Raw genomic sequence first — 16,241 nt, 5'->3', positions numbered from 1 at the left:
TTTCTCAATAGGGCAAGTGTTGTGTAAGGTGTAAGAAGCTTGAGAAACTAGTTAAAGGCAAAGCCTGTCACAGCAAGAAACAGATTTGAATGAGGACACTTTCCTTGTCTTAGTCACCTCTTAGTCTGCCTCCAGCCCCTTACCTGCGGAGACCCCATGCCTAGGTATTTCTGCAACACTTTGACCCAGAGGCCATAGGACCTTGTCCAATGTAGTAGGAACTCCTTATCTCTATAACCACCCACCCCCAATCTGCCCATCCTCAGATGTACTCTACTGATAAGTGACTCTAGGTCTGAAAAACTAGCTCAAAATGCTGGATCCTTCCTCACCCTTGGACAACAAAGTGTGTGTCTCTCTCTCCAAATTCTACCCTAAATACAATCAAGGAATGTGATCCCAAGAGATGGGCTGAGTCAATACAGTAGTCTTGGAGATTAAATCTTCACTATATTTACTGTGTATTCTGAAACAATGCTAGACTGAGGAATATTTTCCAAACTAGTTGAAGACACAAAAAGAATATACAGGAAATTATATCTAAGTGTAACAGATGCTAAATCAAGGGTAACTGGTTCAAAAGAATGAGAAATTGGTTAAGTACAGAAGTACTAAGAAAAAGATTTATGGAAAGTTTAGGATAGACCTTAAAGAATGGGAAGAATTTGGATAGGCAGGGAAGAGAAATTATGACATTCTAGAAAAGAAAAATACTATAACCAAAGGCAAGAAAAGTGGAAGATGTATTCATGGAAAGCCAAGACAGTCGGTCTGGAGGAAGGGCGGCAAGAATGTGCATAGCAAGAATTAGTGGGAAATGAGATCATGTAGATGTGATGAATTCATTAGCAAAGTTAGCAAATATTTTTTAGGTGCTGATTAGGTGTCCAGCACTATACTAAATATTTTGCACATAATCATAACAGCTTACACCTATTAGAGTTTATAGTGTGCCAGGAATTGTGTTAAGCACTTTACATATATTATCTCAATTTAATCATCACTATAGACTATGACATATACATTGTTAATGTCTCCATTTTGCAGACAAAAAAGATGAAGCCCAGCAAGGTTAAGGAAATTTCTCTAGGTCACATAGTTATTGACAGAAACGCCGGGATTCAAACCTACGGAATCAGCTTAAATGTGGGTTCTAAGCACAATGCTAACTTTCTTCCACACATATTATCTCATTAAATCCTCATAAAGTTCCCTATGACAGAAGCATTATTATCCCCATTTTGCAAATGGGCATCCATGTCTCCAAGAGTCAGTGAATTGCCCAAGGGGGTTCTGCTTTGTACAAAGCTGGGATTTGAAAGCAGGGCCCACTAATTCCTAGTCTATTAAACTTTCCATTACAACATGGCTGCCTGGTAGAAAGATTGTCTAGAATGGGATCAATTTAGGGGAAACTTGAATAACCTGAAAAGGGCAAGCAGCCAATATGATGGGACAAGTTTAAAAACTTCAGGGTTTTGAATAGACATGACTCGAGTAATAAAGATAGGTCTATACCTGGCATAGGAAATTGAGTTGGGGAAAGAGTGGATGTGAGCACTAGATGATATGAGAGGTGGTAAGGACCTAAAACTTAGCATGGGGGGAGGGAGAGGAAAGACAGAAACAGAAACAATTATCAATATTTGAAGGAAAATCTGATTGTTTTTAAGGAATGAATGGCTGAGGGCAATGAAGGGAGATTAAATCAGAGAGGTTGCTTCTGGTCTACATGACTTAATGGACTATTGACAGGGAATGAGAGGTTATAAAAGCAGCTGGTTTGTGGGAAAAAAAATAAAATGAAGGTTGTGTTTAACATGTTGCAATCTGCTTGGCACAAAATGACTGGCACATTCCAGAGGAAATGACCAGTGGGCAATCAGAGGCGTGGGGCTGGAGCTCAGATAGAGAGCAGAAGCTGTCAGTCACATCTAACAAGAGATGCAGGACCACGGAAGGGGCAGACAAGTCAGATCCCAAGGAAAATAGGTTTTTCAGATTCAGAATAAGCCAGGAGTCCTCAGAAAACAAAAATGCAGCATAACAAAAGAAAGCAGGCCCAAGGGCAAGCCACAGGTCTGGACAAGTTGTTAGGGCCAAGGCAGAGAGATAAAAAATTAAAGGGACACAGCAAGAAATGAGATCTTACTCACATCAAGGAGAAATGACCACTGAATGATCTCCTGCCACATTTCTGGTATTTTTGGGTGGTTCCCTATTGCAGGAACCAACCCAGCTTAACGGAGGAGCCCCTGCTGATCTGACCCTGAAGAACTTTGCTAGCAAAGGAGTATACAGTATTAGCATAGGAAGAGAACTGAAGTCATCAAAAAAGTCCTCTCCGCTTGAATGTATGCTTAAAACCAATTACAATGGTAAAATACAGGTTATGTATCTTATACCACAATTAAAAAAAAAAAGGAAAGCCTCCCCCCTTTCAAAAACAAATGTCTATGGATCCCACAAACATTTCCAAAAGTCCATTTAATTTAGCATCGCTTGGACTTACCCTTTTTTTGTCCAAGATCTCGATTGCCCAAGTTGGTGGCTGTGCTACTGAGGGAATGAAGGTACTTAAGAAGCCAGGGATGCTGTAGCAGTTCTTACCTCCCTTCCAATCTGAAAAGAGAATGGGAGAGTCAAACTGTGGTCAATTTGCAGTAGAAACTCCTCTCTGGCCTTTCTGCTACCTCTGTCCTTTTTCCAGAACATTGAGAACATGATCCTTTGGCCATAGCCCCACCCTCTGTGACCTCTTCTGCCTGACAGAATTAAGAAAGTGAGACACAGAGCAACTCAGCCAATACCTGGGAGGGACTTGATATGAGACAAGAACCTGGGAGTCCTGTGATTTCAGTTCTTGCTTATTGCTTTTCGGATACTTCTTTTTAAAGTTCTAGGGTCCTTTTTAATTGGCTTCACAGAGATCACCTCCAAGCCTATGTACAATTCCTTTCCTGCTCAGGATACAAGCTGGTCTTAGTTCAGGGGTCCTAGACTCTTGGAAGTAACTAGGTAGAGTTCCTCCCCATTTACAAGTAAGGAAACAGGGCCCAAGGTTGTTGAGTGGCTTGCCCCAGGGCATACACCTGGTTAATTGCAGAACTAGAAGATGATGCAGGCTTTCTGATCCACGGTCTAAATCTCTTTTAGCTAGACAAAGAGATCCCAGCTGACATATTTGGAATTCTATTTTTATTAAAGCTTTGCTGTCCCCATGATTCTGCCCCCTTCTGCCCCCTTTTTCTCAAAAGATGTTTGAAATGCCTGGAAATGCCAGATGAGGGGTTCAGAAGAGAATGGTAGCAGCAGGGATGGAGTGGGGGAGCTCATTAGTTACCCACAAAACCATTACAGATTACCCATTATGTTGTGGCTAAAATCTCAGATCCATGCCTTTTCTCAGCCCTCATTCAGCAGAGCCTATTAAGGGGACCCTGAGACTGAGGGCTCTCTAGTCCTTTCTGCCCATTGCCCCATATTGACCTTGATCTCTGCCTCTGAAATCCTTGATTACCAAACTCAGTAAGCAGCTAGTCAGCTTGGGAGGAGCCCTCCGAGGCTATGGCAAGATGGAAGGATGACAGTACAGCTCATCACAAACATATTTATCAGGCAAACTTCAGGAAAAACTGGTTGCTCAAGCTCACCACCTCAAGAAAAATAGTTTTGTATAAAGCCTGACATGATGTGAAATAGATGTACACAAGTTTATTCCATTGCCACACTCATTTTGAGAGCTCTCTGTGGGTCACTTCACACAAAAAGATTATTTTTCTTTTCCCTTGGAGACAATTCAAGCTGTAAGTTAATCAGAAAAATGAATCACTTATTTTCATCACACCTATAAATCTTTTCTGTGGTCATTCCCTGAAAAATGTAGGAATTCAAGTTTAGAACTTGAAAGTCATGGTCATATACTCATAAAAAAAAAAAGAGAGAGAGAGCGAGCTGTACAAGACTCAGAAGTCATCTGATCCAGCACCTAATTCTGCAGATGGGAAAACTGAAGTTTTTCATTACTAAGGTATTGTACTTCCACTATGCAGCCTAAGATTACACTCATTTCTTTATTTTCTTTTATTTATTTATTTATTTATTTATTTATTTATTTATTTATTTATTTTGAGAGAAAGAGCCAGTAAGGGAGAGGGGCAGAGAGAGAATCTTAAGTAGGCACCATACTCAGCACAAAGCCCAACATGGGGCCCGATCTCATGACCCTAGGATTGACCTGAGCCAACCTGAGTCAGACGCTTGACCAATTGAGCCACCCAGGTGCCCCTACACTCATTTCTTTATAAGCCAAAATTGCACTGTTGCCTCCATGGAACTAGTGGTTAATGTAAAGCCCATGGTATTTTTCATATAAACACTCCTCACCTAGATTTTTCACACCCCAGGTTTATACCATAAATTTCCTAAAATTTTGTTCAGGAGTTTGCATTTCCCTTTTCAATTCCTTTTTTTTTTTTTTAATAGTTTTAACTCCATATTTCAGTCTATGGTTTGAATTCTGGTTTTGTCTCCAGTTTCCTAAGGGTGTTTTGGAAAGGGGAAGATCATTTTCTAATATACTTTGCAATGTGTTTGGCATCTCCTATTTAATAGCTCAATTGTTCTAAATAAAACTCTATAAAAAGCATTTAATGTGGAGGATCTTTTAGATCCTCAAGGAAGGTGGACAGGGTTTCTCCCTTTTTACATGAAGGAGCTTTCGAATGAGACTTTCCTCCACAGGGCAAAAGAATATTCTCACCGCTTATATCTTGTGGGGAACAGGTATGCCTGGGGGTAATGTGGACAAAGGCCACCCTCTCAACTCCAGAGTCAAGGAGTCTTTTTTATGTCCATTTTGACATACCATTTAATGATATATATTCAATTAGCCATGAAATCTGGAGGAGGCAAGAAATTTAGGAATAGGGAGGAAAGGATTTCCTAGTGTCTTTTGTACTCAAAAGGATTATCTGTGTATACAAAAGGAGGATTAACTTGAGTAAAATATTATGATCACTTTATATATTATAAATAGCCAGCAACTGAAGAATTACCCTGACTTCTTCCTCTCCATCATTCCCCGTCTCTGATAATAAGAATGGCTAGTACTTCACAGGCACTTGCTATGTGCCAGATACTGTGCTAAGTACTCTACAAGCCTGACTAATTTAATCCTCACAGCAGTTATCATGATTTAATAGATGAGAAGACTGGTACTTTTAAGAGATTGAATTAGTCACTTGAACTCTCATATTTAGAAATGATACAACCAGATTCATATCCAGATTATTGTGACTCTGGAGCCTCAAAGCTTATCCACCATAAGTTTGGTTCAGGATCTCTGGGACAGCCATCAATCTGATATAGGTTGGACCCTTATGAATCATGGAAGAAGTGAAGGAAGGAAGGAAGGGAAAGATGGAAGGAGAGAGGAAGAGGAATGGGAGGGAGGAAGGGAGAAGGGAGGAAAGTGTAGAAGTTGACTGAGTGTAAAAAATCTTAGACTGCAGTCTAATCCAGTCAATGATGGGACATATGGAGCTAAAATTGCTTATCAGACAAGTCCCACATTTCCCAGGAAGGGGCCTGCCTTAGTAACCCTCCTGCACTCAGTAATAAAGTAGTCTTCTGGAAGCATGACTCAGCAAGAAGCAGTGATGGGCTTCAGAGCACAGAGCTGGGCTTATCAGCCAATTGTGGTTCTTTCTGAGAGGTACATTTTCACTGCTGACTTACTATGTTATTATGTTACACTAACTGGTCAAGCAAATCTGCTGGTTTTGTCTTCAACAGGTATTTTCAACAAGTACTTCCCTAGTTCAAGCCTATGTCATTGCTTACCTAGATAATTACAATAATGCTTTAAATTATTTCCCTACTTCAATCTCAATCCCCTTAAAACATTTTCCTGCAAGGTTACCATGATGATCTTTCCAGTACATAAATCCATCTACATCAATACCCAGTTTCAAGAGCTAGGTAGAGACTTCTTTTTGTTAATCTTAGAATAGGTGTGATGATCCTTTAACATATAAATGACAAAAATCCCACCAGCTTTCATGAATTAGGCTAATTTCAAATTTTTCTTGTATTTTCTTGGTAAGGTCATCATTATAATATGTATATAGGGGGCTATTTTTGTTACCATATATCATTCATCTGTTTAAAAGCCCTCAGTCAGTCAAGCATCTGACTCTTGACTTTGGCTCAAGTCATGATCTCATGGTTCGTGAGGTAGAGCCCCATGTTGGGCTTGGTGCTGACAGTGTGGAGCCTGCTTGGGATTCTCTCTCCCCCTCTCTCTCTGCCTCTCTTCCAGCTCACACCCTCTCTCTCAAAATAAGTAAATAAACATTAAAAAACCCTTCAAACATTTATAAGGTAAAACCCAGGTTTTTGATGATGGCTTACCAGGACCCTTAGGACCTGGTTGCTGCTTACTTCTCCAACATCATTCCAACCATACCTTACGTGGTATTCGTTGTTCCAGAAATAAAGTACTGATTTATTTATAGCTCCTGCTATACTGTGTCATGTGTCTATGCCTTTTTTTATACTCTTCCCTCCATTTGGGATGCTATTCTCTCTTCTCCTCCTCTACCTTTTGTGCCTACCTGAATCCCAGCTACCACCTTTTTGGGGAATCTTTCCATGACCCATACACACCCCAACTCAAAGATCATTTAGTCCAGTTTCTAGCCCAATTCAAGAATTCTATCTAAGGCATCCAGGCAGAAGGCAATCAGAGGGAGAGCTCATGACTTCACAAGGCCACTGGCTTTGGCCTGTCCTTATGGCTACTTCTTATTCTATTCTGTTTCATGAGGGAATCTATCTGTTCCTGTTTCCCCAGCTATTGTATGGGTGGTAGTTAAAATAGTACCCACCTGAAGCTTCAAGATGAACAGGAGTTAGAAGTTGGAAGCCTAGCTGGAAAATAGTGTGGATGTTCATCAAAAAATTAACAATAGGACTACCCTATGACCCAGCAACAGCACTGATAGGGATTTACCCAAGGGATAAAGGAGTGCTGATGCACATGAACCCCAATGTTCATAGTAGCACTTTCAACAATAGCCAAATCATGAGAAGAATCTAAAGGTCCATCAACTGATGAATGGATCAAGAAGATGTGGTTTGTATATACAATGGAGTACTACATGGCAATGAGAAAGAATGAAATCTGGCCATTTGTTGCAAAGTGGACAGAACTTGAGGGTATTATGCTAAGTGAAATAAGTCAGGCAGAGAAAGATAGATACTTTATGTTTTCACTCATATGTGAATCAGGAGAAACTAAACAGAAGACCATGGAGGAGGGGGAAGGGGAGGAAATAGTTATGGAGAGGGAAGGAGGCAAACCACAAGAGACTCTTAAATACTGAAAACAAACTGAGGGTTGATGGGGAGTGGGGGAGAGGGAAAAGTGGGTGATGGGCATGAAGGAGGGTACTTGTTGGGATGAGCATTGGGTGTTATATGGAAACCAATTTGACCATAAACTATATTTTTAAAAAAAAGAAGTTGGAAGCCTAATGAAAAAATTCTCTTGCCCATCCTGTAGAGGTGATATCTAACTTTGAACTTCCAGATCTTGTTTAGGAGAGAGGGAAGAGGGGTGGCGGAAATGAGGAGGAGGAAAGACAAAGGTTGCCAACAAGCCATTTATCATTTCTTTCTGGTTGCAATTTCTGAACTTTCTGGTTTTGCATTTCTGAACCCCCGATCTGTAACTCACAGCTGTTTCAAGAGAACCTCAGAATGTCTGTAGACTTCAAGAGGATGTAACCTATGGTAAACCACATAAGGGTTAGAGTTCGGCCACAATGACTGCAGTTTCTAAGATTTCAGATGTTGCCTAAGTGCTTTTTGGTAAATCTCTCTTCTATCAAGGCTAAAAAGTTTCATCTCTAACTAAATACATAGATGGGAGATACCTGGTATGGAGAAGATAGTGAACAAAAGTTGATTCTGGGACCCTACACTTATTGGGATTGTGGGGTGAGAATCACAAGGAACATGAGCTTTCTTTATCCACATTCTAGTACAGACCTAGAGTTTCCGATTTGCAGTAGGCACTGCCAGATCTCATGCATCTTAAAGGGTTTAGTACGATGGCGAAATAAACACTGGGACATCATCAAGGACTTTCAGCCGGAAGTTTATTTATACAAAGAGAAATTATAATAAGTACTATCAAATCAGAAAAATAGATATGAATCGATGCTGTTTATACTGCAATACTGGAAATGAAAACAACAATAAAAATCATATGGGCTATTAAGAATCATTAAATTACAGGGGTGTCTGGGTGGCTCACTCAGTTAAGCGTTCCATTTCAGATCAGATCATGATCTCACAGTTCATGTGTTTGAGCCTTGCATCAAGCTCTGTGCTGACAGCCCAGAGCCTGGAACCTGCTTTGTATTCTGTGTCTCCCTCTCTCTCTGTCCCTCCCCTGCTTGCCCTCTCTCTCGCTCAAAAAATAAACATTTAAAAATTTTTTTCAAAGAAACATTAAATTATCTTATCATCCACTGTTAGTACAAACAGATCATACATACAGTTACATTTCTTATTGACACTTGAGTATAGATCATCCAAAAGTATAAACATGAAAATAGAGTGATAAAAGGGAATTAGTTCTATTAGAATTTTTTAATTTTAATTTCATTTAACTTTCTAAGACTTTATTTTCCTAGAGCACTTTTAGGCTTACAACAAAACTGAGAGGAAGGTACCGAGATTTCGCATATATCCCTACCCCTCACACATGCATAGCCTCTCCCATTATCATACCTCAGCAGAATGGTACTTTCTTTTTTAAAAATGTTGATTTATTTTTAAAAAATCTGTACCCTGCAAAATATAGACAAAAATGTTGATTTATTTATTTTGAGAGAGCAAGGGAGCAGGGGAGAAGCAGAGAGAGAGAGAGAGAGAGAGCAGCCTCTGTGCTGTTAGCACAGAGCCCAGTGTGGAGTTGGATCCCACTATCCTGGGATCATGACCTGAACTGAAATCAAGAGTCTGATGCTTAACCAACCTAGCCACCCAGGAGCCCCCAGGATAGTACTTTTTTTTTAATCAGGAAAGAACCTGCTTGACACATTTACTTTAGGGTTCACTCTTAGTATTCTACTGTTTATGAGTTTTGGCAAATGTATGACATATATCAGTCATTATAATATCATACAGAGTATTTGCACTGCCTTGGCTCTTAGATTTTTAAAATTTGCTCTAAAGCTACACTAATTAAAATAGTTGATATGTGCTGAAATAGATCAATGGAAAGAGGTAGGCAGTGTGGAAATTGACCCAAGTGCAAACAAAATAAGTTTATGATAAAAGAAGCATTCCAAATCAATAGGAAGAATATTCAATAAATAGTGTTCGTTTCTTAAAAAAAAATAAAACTAGGGCTGTATTTTTCTCTGAACATCAAAAACAAGTCCCAAGTGGACAAAAGATATATAAAAATGAAATCATAACAGTACTGGAACAGAAGAGAGAACTTTTGTAATAATCGTGTCATGGAGAAGACTTTTTCTAAATATGACATAAAATCCAGAAGTCATAAAGAAAAGATTAATAAATATGACTACTTAAAATGGAATATTATGAATAAAAAAACAATCAACAAAGTCAAAGACAACAATCTGGGCAAAAAAAAAAAGGGTTAACACATATGATATCAGTACTAATTCCTTTAGTATAGAGAGAGATTTTAGAAATCTATAAGAAAAAGAGCAACCACCCATAAAAGAATGAGCAAAAACACAACTGGTAGACTGAAAATGAAATATGAATGCCCTACTATACATATACAAAGAATACTTAGCCTCACTGCCAATTCAAGGCATGCAAAGTAAAATAGCACCAAGTTCCATTTTTAACGTATCAAATTAGCAAAGCTTTAAAAGTATGATAAAACATGTTGTCTGGCAAGTGGGGAGACATGCATGACTGGTAGAAGATTATATTTTGTTACCCAAATTTTGGAAGGAAACTTAGCAATATCTGCCAAAATTCAAGTGCACATATACTGGACCTAGAGGCTCCTCTTCTAGAAATCTGTCCTACGGAAAAGCTCACACCAGAACCAAAAGATCTATATTTAACGTCGTGTATTTCTGATTGTTTAACTAGGAAAAAGAGAAACTAGAACAAAAAGTAAATTCTGAAAGGAAAAAAAACAAAGCTGAAGGAAGAAGATAGTGTCTCATCCACAGTGATAAGGAATAACATCCAATACGTGCTGTTCATTGAGATAGCCCCACAGTGTGTTTTAGAGAAATTCATTTGTGGGGACCACCTGTGGTTCAGTCAGTTAAGTGTCCAACTCTTGATTTTGGCTCAGGTCATGATCTCACGGTGGTGAGGTGAAGCACCACGTTGGGCTCTGTGCTGACATCATGGAGCTGCATGGGATTCTCTCTCTCTCTCTCTCTCTCTCTCTGCCCCTCCCCACTCATGTTTTTTTTTTCTCAAGATAAAGAAATAAAACTTTTTAAAAATGTTACAAAATCTTTTAATGTTTATTTTTGAGAGAGAGGGAGTGAGTGCGAGTGGGCGAGGGGCAGAGAGAGGAGACACAAAATCTGAAGCAGGTTCCAGGCTCTGAGCTGTCAGCGCAGAGCCTGACGCAGGGCTTGAGTCCATAAACTGCAAGATCATGACCAGAGCCAAAGTCGGATACTTAACTGACTGAGCCACCCAGGTGCCCCCCAATTTTTTTTAATTAAAAAAAAAGATTCTCTCTCTCTCCCTCTGCCCCTCTTCCACGTGTGTGCACATGTGCACATATACACACGTGCTCTCTCGCTCTCTCTCTCAAATAAAAAAAATTCCATTTGTATAAAAATGAAAGGGGGATATCTATACTTTTTGTAGTGTGTAGAAACGTTCTGGAAGGGTATATAGTGGTTAACTCTGGAGAATGAGTCAGAGAGATGAAGGAGAGGTTTTCTCCCTTGACCTTCTAACCTTCTTTATTGCCTGAATGTTTTATCAGGAGCACATGCTACTTTTGAAATAGAAAGCTAACTGTTTTTTACTTTTACAAATGAAAAAGAGAAATCCCATCTAGTTAAGGGAAATTTCTGTAGAGAGCACTGAGTTTTCTTTTATTTTGTCACCTTTAATATATTTTCAACTCTATTGAATAAATGGAAGATTCTAAATTCAGTCTCTCTTATCTATCACTTCCTCAATCTGCTCATCCATCAGTTCTTGGTAATATGTGTTATAGGCATGGCATGGGGAACTGAAGAGCATGGGTAATGTTTAATCTGTCTTCTATATGGTCATTACAGGTATCACTCACCTTGCAAAATGGACATAGTTCAGCAAGTTGGAAATAAAAGGCTTCTCTGGAGTGTATTCCAGACTTACTAATATTTTAAAACTTTCTGTCCTTTCCCAGAGATACTATGTTAGGTTGAATAAAAATTCTGGGTGACAGAAGGGTTAAAGTAATCTCTGGAGCATTTATTTGGCTTTGTCGTGTAGCTGCAGTAGAGACATCCCAACACTTCCTTTGTCACCTCTTGCTTGTGCATGATAAAAAGAGCCTATCAAGTCAGGAATTTGGGCTTATGGCTCTGCCAATACTCCCCACATCGGACCAAGAGTGAGAGACTTATGTCAGACTCTTCATTCAGTCATCACATAATCAGTAAGAGTAGAGGCCAGGCCCTTATACTCTAATATTAAAATTCCATATTTCATATACCGTACCATCATATAGCATATGCTACAGGTATGGCAAGATATAGCATAAAAAATGTTTTAACATAACATAAGAAATACTAACGAAGCACCAGTTGCATGTGAAAGAGCCAAGTTCCCCCAGATTTAACTATTACTCTCCTGATTAAACTCTTTTTTTAAGTTTGCTTATTTATATTTGAAAGAGAGAGAGAGAGAGAAAACAAGTGCGAGTAGGGGAGGGGCAGAGAGAGAGATTGAGAGAGAGAATCCCAATCCATGCTGTCAGCACAGACCCCAAGGTAGGGCTCCATCTCACTAACCTCGAGATATGACCTAAGCCAAAATCAAGAGTCAGAAGCTTCACTAAGACACCGAGGCCTCTCCTACTTAAACTCTTTTTTTTTTCTTAATAAAGCACCTCTTTATACATTGGCCTTAAGTTTTTTTTCAATTTTTTTTTTTTAGTGCTTATATATTTTTGAGAGAGAGACAGAGCATGAACAGGGGAGGGGGAGAGAGAGAGGTAGACACAGAATCTGAAGCCGGCTCCAGGCTCTGAGCTGTCAGCACAGACCCCAATGCAGGGCTCCAACTCACGAACCTCGAGATCATGACCTGAGTGAAGTTGGACACTTAACCGACTGAGCCACCCAGGTGCCCCTCCTGCTTAAACTCTTGAGTGCTTCCCATACACCCTCAAATTAAGTCCCCACTCTTAAGCTTGACATTCTCTGCTGTCTACTTCTTTGGCTCAAGCTCTTTTTTTTTCAATGTTTATTTCTTTTTGAGAGACAGAGAGAGAGCACCAGCAGGGGAGAGGCAGAGAGAGAGGGAGACACAGAATCCAAAGCAGGCTCCAGGCTCTGAGCTGTCAGCACAGAGCCCAACGCAGGGCTCAAACCCACAAACTGCCAGATCATAACCTAAGTCGAAGTCAGATGCTTAATCGACTGAGCCACCCAGGCTCCCCTTTGGCCCTAGCTCTTTTTTTTTTTTTTTTAGTAATTTATTGTCAAATTGGTTTCCATACAACACCCAGTGCTCTTCCCCACAAGTGCCCTCCTCCATCACCACCACCTCTTTCCCTCCTCCCCCTTTCCCTTCAACCCTCAGTTCATTTTCAGCATTCAATAGTCTCTCAAGTTTTGCAACCCTCTCTCTCCCCAACTGTCTTTCCCTCTTTGCCTCCCCCTGGTCCTCCATTAGGTTTCTCCTGTTCTCCTGTTAGACCTATGAGTGCAAACATATGGTTTCTCTCCTTCTCCGCCTGACTTATTTCGCTTAGCATGACACCCTCAAAGTCCATCCACTTTCCTACAAATTGGCTCTAGCTCTTGACAACTACTCTTCCCATTTCCTGAGATGCCTAAGTTACAAGGAAACCAAAGTGTCTGCAGTCTCCCATTGTTATTTCACACTAGTATACCTTTGCAAATGTCTCTTTTCTTGCCTGCTCGAAAAACTTGTACCCATCCTTTGAGACCTGACTCAGAAATCAACTCTTCAGCAAAGACTTCCCCTAGATCCTCTCTATATTTTGTATATACCTTTGTTATTACATTTAACATGCTGTCATGCATGTAATCATTTACACACTTAGAGAAGTATGCAAATGAACCCTCCTTTAGTGTGTAAGCTTCTAGAGGGCAGAGACCTTGTCTCATTAATCTTTGTGTATCTAGCTTAGGGCACAATGCCTGGTGAGAAGGAGCCACCCAGTACATTTATAAATGAGTGGATGGATAAAAACATGAATTACTCATACTCCAACTGAAGGATTTCTTTGTAGGATGGCACTTCTTAATAGTATAGTGACAAGTCTAGTAAAGTCACATCTCCCTTGGATTCCATTTTATCTCTACCTCAACCCCAGTGGAACAGCCACCACCCAATTAATTGTTCTTGTAACAATTGCTTGAGTGTCAACTGCAATGCTGGTGCAGTCCTGCATAGGGAAAAGTCAGCTTAAAAACACAAGTCACCAAGTGTCTATCATTTTAATCTTGACAGTGTACTTTTAAGCAGATGCCTAAGTTTTTCTTCCTTCACATAACTAGCATCTCTCCAAACAAGCTTAGATAGCAACCTGTTTTCTTTGGCAAATTGATTAATGGGGACATTACTCATATGGCTGGCTGTATGACACGTCCAATAACATTGTCACTTTGTTTATGGGGTGCTGGGTAAAAATATCCAGGAATTCACCTCCAGTGGAGTGACCACCTGTTTGCTGGCAATGTTAAACACGGAAATCTGGGGAGGCAGCTCCCTTGAAGAATGCGAGGGGGGGTGTCTAATTCCATCACCAGCCTCCCCAACAACAAACTGCTTCCTCCAAGCTTAGCAGTAGCACCTGTGGCAATAAGAGAAGAGCCGTGCTGGGTACCTTACTTAGCACTTTGGTTGGCTGGGGACTGAGCTGCCCTGCAGGCACCTGGATAAACTGCTGAAGGAGCTCTTCCCAAGCCTGAAGGCTGCGGAGGCGGGGGGGGGGGGGGGGGGGGGGGGGGGGGGGGGGGGGGGGGGGGGGGGGGGGGGGGGGGGGGGGGGGGGGGGGGTTCAAGTGCTGCTTCTGTGGCAAGGAGAGAAGGAGAGAAGTTGGTCTTGATTTAGGAGTAGAAACAAGGGAGGAAAGTGTGAATGAGAGAAAGCATTAGAAATGGGGAGGAAACACAGCTGTAGGGCAGAAGACTAGCCTAGTGGACCCTACTTCCTCCTTCCCTCAGGCATCCTACAGTGTAGGTGGGGGTGGGATGGGGAGGATGGGGGTGACCAAAAGGGAACGGTACCATCGGGTCTTCTGGAAGCCACACCAGGCTGGAAGGGAGCAAGCATGTATTTGCGCCTCACCTGCAGTAGCCAGAACTGAGCAGATCAACAGAAAATTCCATGCTGAGTGGAAAAGCAGGCTATCTAAGGGAAACAGAAAGCCTGATGTTTTCCAGACAAAACAAACTGGAGAAAGTCTTACAGGATTAGGGAAAGGATAACCCCCTTTCAAGACCTTCGGTCTGAAAACACAAAAGGGCAAAAACAATGCAGCACAACACTAGAGCCATGTGGAAGAGAGGAGAGGGCAAAGTGTGGAGCAGAGAGGGTAAGAGTCCAGGCTGACCACTGAGGTCCAAAGACTGCAGCAAAAGACCCACATTACTTGCACAGTCCCTCCCTGCAAGGCTATCTTGAACTGGCAGCAGGACAACTTAAGAAACTTATTTGAGGGGCACCTGATGGGTTCAGTACAAGAGCCTGCGACTCTTGATCACCGGGTCATGAGTTTGGGCCCCCTGTTGGGTGTAGAGATTACGTTAAAAAATGAAGTATTTTTTAAAAATTAAAAAAAAAAAGGCTTATTTGAGGAAGGCAGCATTACTTAAGACAATGATTTTCTATCCTAGTTTAGAAAACTATCGCTTTCCGAAGAGCTGGCTAGATGGCAGAAGTGGAACAGAAGAAGCAGCAGCCCTTCCGCAAATTCACCTACCACGGCGTGTACCTGGACCAGCTGCTGCACGCGGCCCCCGGGCAGCTGACGCAGCTGTGCAGCGCCGGGCAGCGGCGGAGGTTGGACCGTGGGCTGCGCAGCAGCACTCGCTGCCGAAGCACCTGCGCAAGGCCAAGAAGGAGGCGCCCCTAGGGAGAAGCCCAGGGTGGTGAAGACGCACCTGCGCGACATGATCATCCTGCCCGAGATGGTGGGCAGCATGGTGGGGGTCTACAACGTCAAGCCCTTCAACCAGGTGGAAATCAAGCCTGAGATGATCGGCTACTGTCTGGGCGAGTTCTCCGTCACCTACATGCCCATGAAGCACAGCAGACCCGGCATCGGGGCCACCCATTCGTCGCACTTCACCTCCCTCAAGTCGCCCGTTCAGCCAATAAAGGCACAGACGTCTCCAGGAAAAACAACAACAACTTTCTAGAGGCCACAGATTAGATGTGAAGCATATGGATAAAATTCACAATGATGTGTATGAACTCCTGGTAAAAAGTGGAAGGAAGGTGTTCTTACTTCTGTGTTTTGAATCTCATAAGGGCACCAGGAGGGTCAGGAGCGGCTCTAGCACCAAACTCTTAAGACTTTTACATTTCTAAAATGAAGAATAAGAATTGTGAAATGAGAAGAGTTGTATAAAGTCTCAGTTCTGATAATACTATCTGGTTGGGGACACAAGGTGGCTGTCTACAGATCTAATTTAAAGGGAAAAAATGAAAGGGCACATGAATGGCTCAGTCAGGTAAGCATCTGACTTCAGATGACTTCAGGCCATGATCTCGTGGTCTGTGAGTTTGAGCCCCACCTCGGGCTCTATGCTTGACAGCTCAAAGTCTGGAGTCTGCTTCGGATGATCTCCCTCCCTCTCTGCCCCCTCCCCTCTCAAAAATAAATAAATAAAGATTTAAAAAATTTAAAGGGGGAAAAAATGAAGGGGAAAAATATTTATGTTGAAAAAATATAGATGCCTATGCAAAGTCACCTAGTTATGTGACTTATTATCCAGCAGAACTATGCTGTCTAACCTATG

General features: G+C 41.4%; 1 pseudogene; it reads left to right on the top strand.

The window, feature by feature from the left end:
- The first annotated feature begins 15,148 nt into the window (after positions 1–15,148).
- On the top strand, positions 15,149–15,653 carry LOC115305516 (annotated as a pseudogene).
- Positions 15,654–16,241: the final 588 nt, after the last annotated feature.

Source organism: Suricata suricatta, chromosome 10 (assembly GCF_006229205.1).
Source record: "Suricata suricatta isolate VVHF042 chromosome 10, meerkat_22Aug2017_6uvM2_HiC, whole genome shotgun sequence".
NCBI classification, from domain to species: domain Eukaryota; kingdom Metazoa; phylum Chordata; class Mammalia; order Carnivora; family Herpestidae; genus Suricata; species Suricata suricatta.
Note: the sequence above shows the minus strand (reverse complement) of the source record. Positions and strands in the feature narration are given on the sequence as shown.